Raw genomic sequence first — 14,680 nt, 5'->3', positions numbered from 1 at the left:
TTTCTACACAATAGGATTTAGTATAACAAGAGCACATTAAGCAATGAGGCTACTAAAATTATCAACTGCAAGGTGTTTTCTAAAGAAAAATTGTATTTGTGTCAAAAATGATACATTTCCTTTTTTATTTTCTTTGGAAACTATTATGTAATAAAAATAAATATGGATTCTTTTACTTGATCGACACTTGCCTTGATTATTTAATCAGACTTCTGAGAATCGGCTGTGCCCTGATCAACGCCGATAAAATTTGACCATATCAAATAGTTTCATGACAACAGATATAATTGACATTTATGGTTTGAATGTAGCCCATAAATCTAAGAGGAATTAAGGCATTGATAAAGCCATCTGACAGCTTTATCTTTTTATCAGCAGTGAGCAGATTTTTGCCCTTTTGTTTCACATACAATATTTTTTAAAATGTATTCGGTAAGTATGTAAAAGTATAAAAGCTGGTGATCACATTACAGATCCAGAAAGGAATGTAAATTGAATTGACAAATATTTCAGACAAGCAGCCTACTCAGGACACAGCTGGCTGATGGAGAAAGGGATACAAACAATTAGATTGGGAGTAGATAACTGGGAATATAGCCAAATACATGGTGTATTTAGCAACAAAATATATTTGATGAATAGTTCGCAGGACACAAGAAAACAGAATGAAAACGATTGTGTGTCTTAGATGTTCTTATGAAAGTAAACATGTATCCAAAAACCTGATAGCCAGACTTTTCCTTCTGTGATTAATTAATTTGTATTATCTAGGGCTAACTCTACCCTTTGAAGTATTTGGAGAAAAGTTTCATATTGAGTTCATAGGATCAAAGGATTGAGAACCGGATCTTGGAGATCATCTTGGGCAGAGATTATTAATCTTTTTAGTGTAATTTACCCCAATAGCAATGTGGTAAAGCCTATGAACATCTTCTCAGAATAATATTTAATGCCATATTCATCATTGAAGGAAATTGTTAGTGAACACAAGAATATGATTTTTTTTCTTATCTATGTACCCCTAATATTTATCCAGGTATCTCTTAGAAAGCCTAGGTTAAGTACTCCTAAAATAGGCCAGCCCCCCTTTTTTTGTAGTAATAACATTTTTATTAAACATTTCACAATGTTTTAAATTTGAAATTTTATAGTATTTTAGTAAAGCATTAATAAATTATCAAAATAGCCTTACATATGAGTAACTATTTCTTTTTAAATTTTTTTTTGTAAAATATAGTAAGTACTTAGTTGATTTCCCCAATAACTAATGACTGAGTGAAAAGGGAATGCTCTCCCAAACTCACATTTAGATTCAAGAGACGTATTGCAAAATACAAAATATAAGATAATAGGGAAAATGTTTTTTAATCAAATTTTCACTGTTATACAGATAAATGAAGAGAGAAAAAATATAAAGATGTAAAGATAAATAGAAAATCATTCTTTCATTCAGCAGGTGTCTCTTTAGTGTGTAGAAGTAATGGGCTTATATTTTCCCCAAGGACACATTTGGGTCAGGGTTAAAAAAATTTCTCAGCTTTCAATCTGATAAAACATGAATTGCATGATGAAGAAATACATTGAGTTTTTGTCCCAAGAGACTTAAGAAAAATAAATATGTCCTCTAAATGTTTTGGTCATGGTTGGAAAGAAGGCTGGACCTAATTTGAAATTCCTTCCAGTATTATGATGTGGGCATGTATGTATCTATGTGTATATGTGTATACACACAAATATATACATATTTGTATATGTATAAGTATATATACATAGCATAATGCTAGAAGGAATTTCAACATTGGTCCAGTCTTCTCAACATGACTAATAGACATGACATAAATATAAACTAATACACAGGACATATACATATATGTGCTAAACCAGCTAATTTGTCAGATACTAATGTGTTTATAAGTTCACATTTTAAAATCATGCTTTTGATGATGGGAAAGGATTTAATATAATTCCTAGAATTTTAAATTTATAGATAAATGGGACCTAAAAGGTCCTGAAGCTCAAACCTTTCATTTTACCAAAGAAGAAGCATGTCTTAGAGATGTGAAATGAATTGCCCAAGATTACAGAGCTGGATATTATCTCAATAGTATTTGAAGCCAGGATTTCCTGTCTGCAAGACCAATGCTCTAACTACCATGCAAACTAGATGTATTCTGAGTACCTAGGAAAAAGGGGGTGGGCATAGAGAGAAAGAACTATATGTCAACAAAATTTTTCAGTCCCCAGCTACTATTTCTGCATTGCAAAATGGAACAAAGATTTAAAGTATCTTAGTATCTAAACATAATTGAGGCTTTTTTCCAGGTCTTTATTGTGAGGCATGCGAGATAAGTTATCTTTTAGCAAAGTGAGAGTGGGAAATAGTTTAATTTTGATAACCTGCAGTTTGGAGACATGTGACCTAGAACATTTTGATATAAGAAGTACAATCATACATTCCACCTTATGCCAGTTAGGGTCATGGTGCCCCTTTGATCTAGAAAACCCACATAATATTTTTGACCCCCCTTTCCTACTAGAGAAGTCTGATTTTTTTTTCTTTCTTTTTCTTTTATGGGGTATTTGCAGTACCTAATTGCAACATTTGGGTTGCTATCATCCAATATTATACACATATTTTATGCATTTCTGGGTTTTTAAACTTTTTCTTTTTCTTCTGTTGGCTTTTATGTGTTATCTGTGACTTTGACAAAACTCTTTCAAAGTTCCCATTTAATTTTTTTATGATGAACTATGATATATTGAATCTGTGATGAGGAAAGTTGTAATGTAGAAGGGATAGCTGTACTCTAAAAAGAAAGTAACATGGAAGTTTTATTAATAAGCAGTTAGGTGTCACTGTGGAAAAGTTATTTACCCTTTGTCTGCCTTAGAATACACAGCTGTACAATGCAGATATGAATAAGAACACCTTCTAAGATTGTTGTGAGGATAAAATGAGATATTTGTAAAGAGCTTTGAAAACCTGAAAATGTTATATAAATGCTAGCTATTATTATTAATTAGTATCAAAGCGTTACTGATCTCTCTCTTTTCCTTTTCCTAAGAAATACCATCCAAGGTGTACCTAGCCAGGATTCAGCATGGACCTCATGAGAAGTTGGAAATGATTGCAATAATACTTTACCTGGAACTAAAATGCATGAACGTTTAATAGGTGATTTTTTTCTGTCAATTAGTCACAAAGTTAATCATGATGAAACACAATTATTTGGCTTGTGGAGACAAAATAAATAGTTGTTTCACTGGGGTGTCCTATTATTGTTTTGTTTTTTTTTTTTTTGTTATTGTTGGTCAGTTGTTTTAACCTGTGACCATACTTGGAAGCAATTCATCAGGCCCTATAGGCTTTGCTCAATCAAGGCATTCCTCTAACCTAAGAATATTTTATTCGAAAAAGAATGAATCAAAACTCAGAATGACACATTACATGCACAGAAGCTTAAGATTCAGACTTCTAAAATGTATTTGGAATCCTTGAAGAATTTGAACAGTCATAAGAAATTTGGACATTGCAAGTGTCAAAAAGATAAGACTGCCACATAAAAGTGAACTCCCAAGAGGAAAATCAATAGTATTTAGCTAAAATACCAAGAAAATAAGTCATATTTTCGCAAATTAAAATGACAAATCTATGAAAGGTTACATATTAGTATGGCATCATACTGACAGTTCGGCTCTCTTTACTAACAAACTTGTTAAAATTAAACACCTTGAAGACCACTTTGAAAACATCTGTCTTTTGAAAATACTGACTGCATACCAGATGAAGGGAAGGTTGGAAGCAGATGGAGCCCACTCTCTCTGTGCAAGGATATTTTAGTTATACCAACCAAATCCCATTCCAATTTTGAAAAAATATAAGAATGGTTTCTTTTTTTCACCTGTGTCTTATGATTATTAAACCTGTGCAATTTGTGAAGAACATTGTGTAAGCAATAAATATACTGGTATGTCATTCTACTAAATTCCTGTGTGTATATTCTGTTTAGTTGCCACATAAATCTTCATAGGTACATCATGAAAAGTCAGAAGTATTTGTGGCAATGAGATTAAAATCATTACAATTAACTGCAAATATAGTCATGGTGAGGCTGCTATTCTAAAGTCAAGCAGTGTCATAGATCACAGGATGTCCAATGAAATGGAATACTCTCTAAGGTCCCTTTATAACATTGACTTCCCTTTAACCTAGCTTCACTAAATATTAGCTGTGTGATCTTAGGCAATTCACTTAAATCAATGTGATTGTATGGACATTTACCATGTGTCCACTGAGTCACCCTTGTAATGTGGCAAATAAAAAAAAATCTAATTTGATTTTGGGGTTTAATTAAAGGAGACATTACTTTTTGGGAACAGGGAGTTGACAGGAGCATTTCTGCCCTGATTTTATCAGAAGTCATTAGGAATGTTGTGCTCAATTATGGATGTCACACTCTAAAGAGAATAATAAACCAAAGAGGGGAGGGCAACCTGAATGGTGAAGTGCTTGGAGTAAATGTCATGAAAGGATGATATGGGCATATTTATCATGGAGAAGAGAAAACTCAAGGAGGGAAAAGAAAATTTCATTCAAGTATCTGAAGGGCTTGTTCTGCTTCATTGCAGAAAATAGAACTATGAGCAATGAGTAGACAGACATTGCAATGATGGTAAATAAGCCTTGTTGGGGATTGGGGAAATCTCTCTAATTGTTAAACTTTTTCAAATGAAATGGACTGACTAGAGAGGTAATGTGTTTCCTCTCCTTGTAGGACTTCAAGAAGAGGCTGAACTACTATATAATGGGTCAATTAGAGTGAGGATTGATGTACATGAGTTGGACTAAGTGGAACCAAAGTCTCTTCTAGCACTTTAATTCTGTGATTTTTGATACTTTAACTTAAGTTCTGAGCACAAGCAATGTGTATAGTTAGTAAGATAGATATCTACATACATATGTAAACATATATAATTATACAACTATAGGACTAAATATTTCCTAATTACATGTCAAAATATTGTTTATATATTTTTTAAAATTTCAAGTCCAAATCCTCCCCTGCCCACCTTTCTCTCATCTCTCTCTGAGAAGGTAAACATTTGATATCAATTCTATATGTTAAGTCATGCAAAATATATTTCTACATTAGTCAAGTGGCAAAAGAAAACACAAACAAAATAAAACAAAAATAAAGGTTGTTTTTTTTAAGCATGCTTCAATTTACATTCAGATTTCATTAGTTCTCTTTCTAAATGTGGACAGAAACTTTCATCGTTGGTCTGTTGGAATTGTCTTGGATCATTGTCCTGATCAGAGTATCTAAGTCTTTCACAGTTCATAATTCTTATGATATTGCTGCAACTGTGCATGATGTTCTCCTGGTCTTGCTCACTTCGTTTTGTATGAGTTCATAAAAGTCTTCCCACGTTTTTCTGAACCCATTCTTCTCACTATTTCTTGTGGCATTATACCATTCTATCACAATCAAAATACTACAACTTGTTCAGACACTACCCAATTTATGAGCATCCCTTCAGTTTCCAATTCTATGCCACCCCAAATAAAGCTGCTATAAATATTTTTGTACAAATAGGTTCTTTTCCATTTTCAATGATTTCCTTCAGATATAGATCTAGTGTAGAATTCACAGTGCCAATAGTCATGATAAATATACCCATATAGTGCTGAATCACAAAATAAACAGACTCTTCATACAGAAGACAGAAGGAAAACATTTATTTGGACACCAAAAAACAAATCCCAAAACCAGTAAGCTGATTTCATCATACTAGCAAAGAAGCCAATAAGCCACAACAGCACAGAGCCACTACATCTTTCAGTGTTCCCACAAACCAACCAACTTTTACTCACAAGCCTATCTGACTTGTTCAGATGCATGCTTTTATCTCAACCATCTAGATGGTTCTGACTGCAAGTTTCCTGTGGGCTCTGCTCCACCCTTTAGCAAACTCCTCCCACCACAGGCTACATGTGACTACATTCAGTCTAATAGGGGAGAAACTTTTTTTTTCTTTTATTTTCTTCTTTTGGAGTGGAAAGGCAAGGCAATTGGGGTTAAGTAACTTGTCCAAGGTCACACAGCTAGTAAGTGTATCAAGTGTCTGAGCCTTAATTTGAAGTTAGGACCTCCTGACTCCAGGACCAGTGCTCTATTTACTGTGCCACCCAGATGATCCAGGTAGAGTATATTTTCAAAGCAGGGAAATTCTTCAAATTCCCTTAGGCTTATTAAAGGACAGGGAAGATATTCCAATTCCCATTATGATTACATGGTATTATCAGGTCAAAGGTTATGCACAATTTTATAGCTCTTTGGGCATAGTTCTAAATTGTTCACCAGGATGGTTGGACTAGTAACTACTAAATTAAATAGTACATTAGTGTTCAAATTTTTTCACATCCTCTCCAGTACTTGTCATTTTCCATTTCTGTCTTGTTAATCAATCTTATAGGTGTGAGGTTGTATCTCTAGTTGTTTTAATTTTCATTTCTCTAAGTGTTAGTGATTTAGAGGATTTTTTTTTGTCAGACCATTGGTAGCTTTGATTACTCTTACTGAAAAAAGCAAGTTCATATCCTTTTACATTTTCCAACTAGGAAATTGTTCTTATTGTTATAAATTCAGGTTAGTTTGTATGTATTTGAGAAAAGAGGCCTTTATCAGAAAGAATCAATACAATTTTTCTCCCAGTTTCATGTTTTCTTTCTAACTTCCCCTACACTGGTTTTATTTGTGAAAAAGTTGTTTGTTTTTTAATTTCATGCTATCAAAATTATCTATTCTACTTTGCATAATCCCTTCTACCACTTATTTGGTCATAAGCTTTTCACTTATCCATAGGTCTGACAGATACATTTTTCCTCTCCCCCCTAATGTACTTATCCTATCATCATTTATACCTAAATTATTTATTTGTTTTGACTTAACCTTGGTGTATGGTGTGAGACATTGTTCTATACATAATTATTTCCAAACTGCTTTCCAGGTTCCTATAAATTGTACTTAGCTCCTTATTTCCATTCATCAAGTGTCTTTGAGGCTCAATTGTGACTGTAACAAGTCTTTGCTAGAAATAGAACCTGTGAAGCCCAGAGGGGGAGGAACTTGTCAAAGACCAAAAAGGAAGGACATAACAGGAAGTGGTGGAACAGGAAGGAGTTAATGATATACAATCTCAAACATAAGTTGGGACTGAGCAGAACTGGGAGGAAGGATGGCTGGGGTTCCAGTACTCTGTGTATCTGTTCCATCTCTGTTGACGTTTCTTTGTCAGATCTGTCTGCTGATAGAGGACATTGCTATTGTTGCAAAATCCATGGGACCTGACTACTGGTTGAGAATTGCTGAAAGAGGACTTTCCTGCTGTCTGTTTACTGAAGTCCTGGAGGGTTTTACTAATGTTTTCATAGGTTCCTGGACCTTACTGATGATTTGGGTTAATTTCTCATATTAAGGCCCTATCTGTTGGTTTGTGTTGATTGCACAGGCAGAAAGTGAATCAATGGGGGGGGGGAGGGGCAAAGTCAAGATGGCAGAGTAGAAACAGGACCTCTATGCGTTCTGGCTCTCACCACCTACAATACATGGAAAAGGGGAATGTGAACAAACTCAAGAGCTACAGAACCCACAAAATGACACAGAGAAGCTAACCTCCTGGTGAGGACGGCTTAGCAGGCAACCAGCAATCCACCAGCACAGTGCTCTGGGAGCCAAGTCCAGCTCTAAGGTGAGGTTTTAGATCCTGGGTGGGCCTGACCAGTTCTCGGCTGGAGGTACTCCATACCAACAGCAGCAATGGATGTTTCCAGAATTATCAACATATAGATGATAAGGACAAAATGAGAGGTCATTGCAGTGTGGACACAGTAGTTAGGAGTGCCTTGGCTTTTGCCCCAGGGGCAAGAAGCCTCTGAGAGCTGTAGCACAGCAATCACCACTTAGCAGCTTCAACTCCTGGCCTGAGAACTGTAGGGAGACCAAGCGACCAGTCCGAGGGATAATCACTCTTGCTTTAACCTGCTTGAATTTGGATTGAAGTCTAGGGTGGAGGTCCTGGGATATGTGACCAGCTTGCCATAGTGTGTGGAGCCTTCAGAGAGGGCACCCAAGTAATACCTTCGGCAGCGAAGAAAACCATAGAGTTTGCTATGAAGATCCTGTGTCTGGTAGCAGAGTCCTACTGTTGCAAAAAGCCCAAAAGTCAAGTAATTGAGTGGTAATATGACCAGGCAAAGGAAGCAAGGTAAACAGAAGAATCCAAAATTAGACTCCTATTTTGGGGACAAAAAGGATCAATGCATTGAACAGGAGGAAGACATTGAAGTAAGAACTCCTGTACCAAAAGCTTCTAAGGAAAATATGAACTAGTTACAAGCCACAGAAGACTTTAAGAAGCAGATAAGAGAAGTGGAGGAAAAATTTGGAAGAGAAATGATAATGATGCAAGAAAATTATGAAATGAGAGTCAACAGCTTGACTGAGGAAAATAACACCTTAATAAACAGACTAACTCAAATGGCAAAAGAGGCTCATAAAGGCAATGAAGAGAAGAATGCTTTAAAAAGCTGAATTTGCTGGACAGATAAAGAATCTCAAAAGCTCACTGAGGAGAATCATTCCTTCAGAGTTAGATGGGAGCAAAGGAAGCTAAGACTTTATGAGAAATTGAGATACTGTTAAACAGATCCAAACAAATGAAAGAATAGAAGGCAATTTGAAATATCTCACTGGAAAAACCACTTATCTGGAAAATAGATCCAGGAAAGGTAATTTAAAAATTATTGAACTACCTGAAAGCCATGATCAAAGAAAGAACCTAGAAATCATCCTCCAAGAAATTCTCAAGGAAAACTTCCCTTGATGTTTTCTGACCAGAGGTCAAAACAGAAGTTGAAAGAATCCACTGAAAAAGAGCCCAAAAAGAAAACTCCTAGGAATATTATAGCCAGATTCTGAAATTTCCAGATGAAGGAGAGAATATTGTAAGCAGTCAGGAAGAAACAATTTGAATACTGTGGAAACAAAATCGGGATAAGTAAGGATCTGTCAGCTTCTACACTGAAGGATCGAAGGGCTTGGGATATGATATTCTGGAGGGCAAAGGAGCTGGGATTCAAACCAATAATCACCTACCCAGCAAAAGTGAGTATCATGTTTCAGGGGAAAATATGGTCATTCAGGGGAATAGAGGACTTTCAAGCATTCTTGATGAAAAAAACAGAGTTGAATAGAAAATTTGACATTCAGATACAAGAAGTTAGAGAAGCATGAGAAGGCAAACAGGGAAAAAATCATAAGGAACTTATCAACGTTGAACAATTAAAATTCCTATATGGAACAACGATAAATGTAAGTGATGAATCTTTTCTCAGTAAGAAAATAGTTGAAGGACCAATTTAATAGGAAGGGATTACACTTAAAAGGTGAAATTAAGTGGTGAGAGAGGAGTATGATGAGGGGAGATGGGGAGAGACAGAATGGGGCAAATTATAGAAGAGGCAAGGAAAAATGGTTACAAGGGAAGGGAAGATTAAGATGGCAAAAGGGAATGTGTCAACCTTATTCTCATTAATTTTGTCTTAGGGATAGAATGAAATACACACTAAATAGGGTATCTTACCCTACAGGAGAGTAAGGGTCAGGGGATGAGAGAGGGGATAATGGAAGGGTGGAGGGGAGGGAAGTTGGAAGCACCCACTTTTGAAAAGGGATGGGATCAAAGTAGAGAACAGAATAAGTGGAAGTTGGGATAGTAGGGAGGGAAATATAGTCAGTCTTTTACAATATATCTACAATGTTGATATTTTGCATTAGCTACACATGTACAACCTATACTGAACTGCTTATCTTTCCAGTAAGGGTGGGTGACAAGGGAGGAAGGGAATGAATCTGGAATTCAAAATTTTAATTCAAATGTTTAAATATATATACTATTTTACATGTAATTGGGAAATAATATATACAGGCATTGGGGCATAGTGATCCACTATGCCTGAGTGGATAGTTTGAGTGGGCTATTGGAGAAGATATGGGAGAGGGCAGATTGGAGGAGGGAATATTCTGTAGGATTGATATTTTGGTGCGGTGGGTAGGGGAAAAATGGGGAGAAAATTTGTAACTCAAAATATGGCAGAAATGAATGATGTAAATCAGAAGTTAATAAAGTATTTGAGAAATGAAAAATAAAAAGAAAGTGAATTGATGATGGTGCTGGCAATATGTGTGAATATTGTAGCAACTCTACTAAGTATGATGTGTGGAGCTGGACTAGGAGCTGAACCTGGAGCTGGGCCAGGAGGTGGGACCTGTCTACCTCTAAGTCCAGGTGACTGTTGAGTGAATTCAGTAAAGTTCTGGGAGCATGGAAGAAGTGCCATGGAGTTTGGAAGTCAGCCTCGATTCAAGATGAAAGGATCTTTACTTGGATACTTAGTGCTAGCTGAGAGATTAAGGCAATGTGATGGTGGTGTGGGAGATCTTTTTACTTTGCAATTTATACTCCTTAAGGAAGATTACTTCTTAAGGATGATTGAGTTAAAGATTAGTTAAGAACTGAGTTAAGGAAGCGAGCCTCCAATCAACATGAAAGAAGACTTCAGATGGGTACTTATGTTGGTTGTTTGATTCAGATTGTGATTTACTGAATGACATCTTTTTTTAAGACTATGTGGCCACTTTAGTCATGAGTTGTTGTGCTATACCATTGTGAATGTTGAACTTTGGTTTCTGTGAATGGTTTGCTTGAGATTGTTGCTAAATAAATAGAGAGCTCACTATATTATGCGATCAGAACCTTAAAGGTATTCACAGCAGCAGTCCTAAGGAGAGCTCCTCGTGCTTGGCTTTACATTTTCTCAATATTTTTTTTTGTCAGACAATGAGTTTTTACCCCAAAATTTTGGATCTTTATATTTATCAAAAAACTGGAATGCTATGGTCATGAATTGCTTCTTGTGTACCTGACTATTCCACTGATTGACCACTCCATTTCTTAACCAGCACCAGGTTGTATTCATGATTACCACTTTGTAATAGAGCTTGAAATTTGAAACTGCTGGAGAGTTTGTTCTGCAGAGTGCTTTGACCCTCATTCAGCATGCCCACTGGTTTGAAGAGAATGCTTCTCACTCTGCAGGGAAAGTTCTTATCTGTCTACTGAAGGACTCAAGAATTCAGTTCCCTGACTTGGAACCTCTTATACCTTTGATCTTTGACCTTTTGGGCCACTATGCTGTGAACAGCCCTATCAGACAGCCCTTTACCCTCAATGTGACTTACAGGTGGTCTCTTCAGATTCTGGGTGCTGTATTATTTCTTCCTGATTGAGTACAGAATAGTGGCCCCAATGAAAGTGTTAACTTCCTTGTACACACAGTCATGACTCTAGACTACAGAACATGGTTTTTTATATGGCTGAGAAATTAGTTCTGATGCTGTCACATAGAGGATATAGGAAGATCCTTGGCCAGGAGAGTGATGGCAGTTATGTTGCTTCAGAAATGTCCACCTGGAATGGAGTGATAGTGACACATTCTGAACAGACTTAATAAAAACCTTCAGAAAAGAGGGAAGGTGAGAAAGAAGAGGAGAATGCAAAAGAGCTACCTCAAGGAAAAGAAGAGGAGTGCATGGGGATACTAGAGTGATCCTTTCTAGTGTTTTCTTGGCTACCAAAGGCAATAGATATCCTTCATGGAGCCTGGATGTGAATGAGGGGACTATAGGAAGAAAAAATAAGGCTGAAAACCCTCTGGAAGCTGTGGAGAAAAAAAGCATTGTCTTGTAAGTGATTTCATTCTGTTTTGACTCCAGAATATCACATTTGAGACCTTTGCCACAAAGGGACAGTATCAGCCTTCCTGTGCTTCATTGTTTTATAGATTTACACACACCCCTACTACTTTGACAGAACAACCAATCCTAGAAACCCTACTTAGACCAAAATCTTCCAGAATTTTATTTTGTTGAAATTATTGCAAACTTATTGTCTGAAAGTTTTTTTTTTAATTTAGAAACTATTGGAAATGTTTCCTTCTTCACAAGATCAAGTAAGAAAAGTATAGGAAAAATTTGGAACAGAAATGACAGTGATCAAAGAAAATCATTAAAAAGAGTCAAAGGGGCATCAAAAATACTGAAAAATGATTTTAAAACAGAATAGGACAAATGGTAAAAGAGGCACAAAAATCCAAGGAATAGAGAAATGCCTTGAAAAACACAACTGGCCAAATGGAAACAGATACACCAAAATTGAATGAAAGAAATTCTTAAAAAGCATAATTGGTCAAATAGAAAAAGAGGCACAAACATTCACTGTAGGAAAACCTAATTAAAAAATAGAATTAAATACATGGGAAAATACTGATACAACATCTTGGTGAAGAAAACAATTCACTAAAATTATGTTCAAGAAAGTGGAAGCTAATGACTTTATGAGAAATCAAGAAATAATAAAAACAAAGCCAAAATAATGAAAAAAATAGAAAATAATGTGAAATGTATTATTAGAAAATCTACAGGACTGAAAAACAAATCCAGGAGATATAATTTTAAAATTATTATTCTTCCTGAATGAGCAAATAAAAAATAATAACCCCTAAATATCATCTTCCAAAAAATTGTTGTGGAAAACTGCCCTGATATTCTAGAACCAGAAGGTAAAGTAGAAATTGAAAGAATCCACAGAAATCTACTGAAAGAGATCCCAAATTTAAAATGAAACTTCCTAGGAATATGATATTCAAATTGTAGAGTTTCCATGTCAAGGAGAAAATATTAAAAGTAGCCAGAAAGAAACAATTCAAGTATAGTGGAGTCACAGTTAGGATTATACAAGATTTGGCAGCTTCTACATTAAAAACTGGAGGAATTGGATATGATATTACAGAGGTCAGAGGAGCCAGAATTAAAACCAAAATCACCTACCCTGCAAAACTGAGTGAAATCCATGAAAGGAAAAACTGGTCATTCAATAACTTAGAGGAATTCAATGCACTCTTGAGAAAACACCAGAACTAAATAGAAAAAAATAATTTTCCAGTGCAAGACTCAAGAGAAACATGAAAAGGTAAACAGCAATGAGAAATTATAAGGGATTTATTGAAGTTGAATTTTTTACTTACATATAATGGAAAGATATTTGTACCTCATGAGACCTTTCTCATTATTAAGGTACTTGTTTGTGTGTGTGTGTGTGTGTGTGTGTATACACACACAACAACTACCCTAATAATATATATGCATATATACATATGTACATATATGTATATATATATATATATATTCATATGAGTGTGTGTATGCAATGAGAGAGAGAGACAGAGACAGAGAACAGGGTGAAGTGATTATGAAGGGATGATATCTAACACATTAAATTCAGGGATAAGAGCAGAATATACTGGGAGATGGAGAAAGGAAAAATTATAATGGATTAAATTGTATCACATAAAAGAGGAAAGAAATAGTTTTATAGTGAAGGAAGGAGGAGGAATTGAGAGGGAATGAGTGGACCTTACTCTCATCAGAATTGCCTTAAGGGAAGAATGATATACACACTCAATTGGGTATGGAAATTTATCTTACCTTACAGGAAAGTAGGGGAGAAAAGGATAGGGGGGTATTATGGAAGGGAGAAAAAATTGGGTGAGGGGGTCAATCAGAAGTAAACACTTTTGAGGAGGGACAGGGTGAAAGGAGAAAATAGAACAAATTGGGGACAGGATGGGATAGAGGGAAATATAGTTAGTCTTTCACAACATGACTATTATGGAAGCATTTTGCATGACTACACATATACAACCTACATTGATTTGTTTGCTTTCTCAATGAGGATGGGGAGGGAGGGAGGAAGAGAGAGAATTTAGAACTCCAACTTTTAAAAGAGAATGTTAAAAATTGTTTTACATGTAAGTGGCAAATAAGATGCACAGGGAATGTGGCATAGAAATCTATTTTACCCTTAAGGGAAATAGAAGGGGAAGGGAACAGGGGGTGTGATAGAAGAGAAGGTAGATTGGGGGAAAGAGTAATCAGAAGCAAACACTTTTGAGAACACACAGGGTGAAAGGAAAGAGAGAATAAAATGAATGGGAATAGAGGGAATCAGATGGAAGGTAATATAGTTAGGAAGAGTAACTGTGAAATAAAATTAAGCAAATTTTTTCTGATAAAGGCCTCAGTTCTCTAGCATATAGAGAACTCTCAAATTTATAAAAATAAGAGCCATTACCCATTTGGCAAATGATCAAAAGATACAAAGTTTTCAGTGAAATAATTAAATTATCTATAGCCATATGAAAAAAAAATTTGAACTTGCTATTAATTGCAGAAATGTAAGTTAAAACAATTTTGAGGTGCTTACCTATTACATTAGATAATAGGATAGAAAAGGTAAATGACCAATGTTGGAGGGGATGTGGGAGAAATGAAATATTTGTACTATCATCGGAGTTGTGAATTGATTAAGTTATTCTATGGAGCAATTTGTAACTACACTCAAAGGACGATAAAACCACGCATACCCTTTGACATAGAAATACTACTATTAAGTTTGTATCTTAAAAAGAAAAAAAAACAAAAGGAAAATGACCTCTATGTACAAAATATAAGCAGCAGCTCTTTTCTGGGGGTAAGGAATTGGAAATTGAGGGGATGCA

At 35.5% G+C, this 14,680-nt stretch overlaps 1 pseudogene; it reads left to right on the top strand.

Annotated features, from left to right (window-relative positions):
* Positions 1-11,671, top strand: part of LOC138144328 (interleukin enhancer-binding factor 2-like) — a 46,913-nt pseudogene extending 35,242 nt beyond the window's left edge.
* Positions 11,672-14,680: the final 3,009 nt, after the last annotated feature.

Source organism: Petaurus breviceps, unplaced genomic scaffold, assembly GCF_028583685.1.
Source record: "Petaurus breviceps papuanus isolate PSGF00001 unplaced genomic scaffold, PetGlider_PUasm1.0 90696, whole genome shotgun sequence".
In the NCBI taxonomy this organism is placed as follows: Eukaryota; Metazoa; Chordata; class Mammalia; order Diprotodontia; family Petauridae; genus Petaurus; species Petaurus breviceps.
This window is presented reverse-complemented; position numbering and strand designations above follow the sequence as displayed.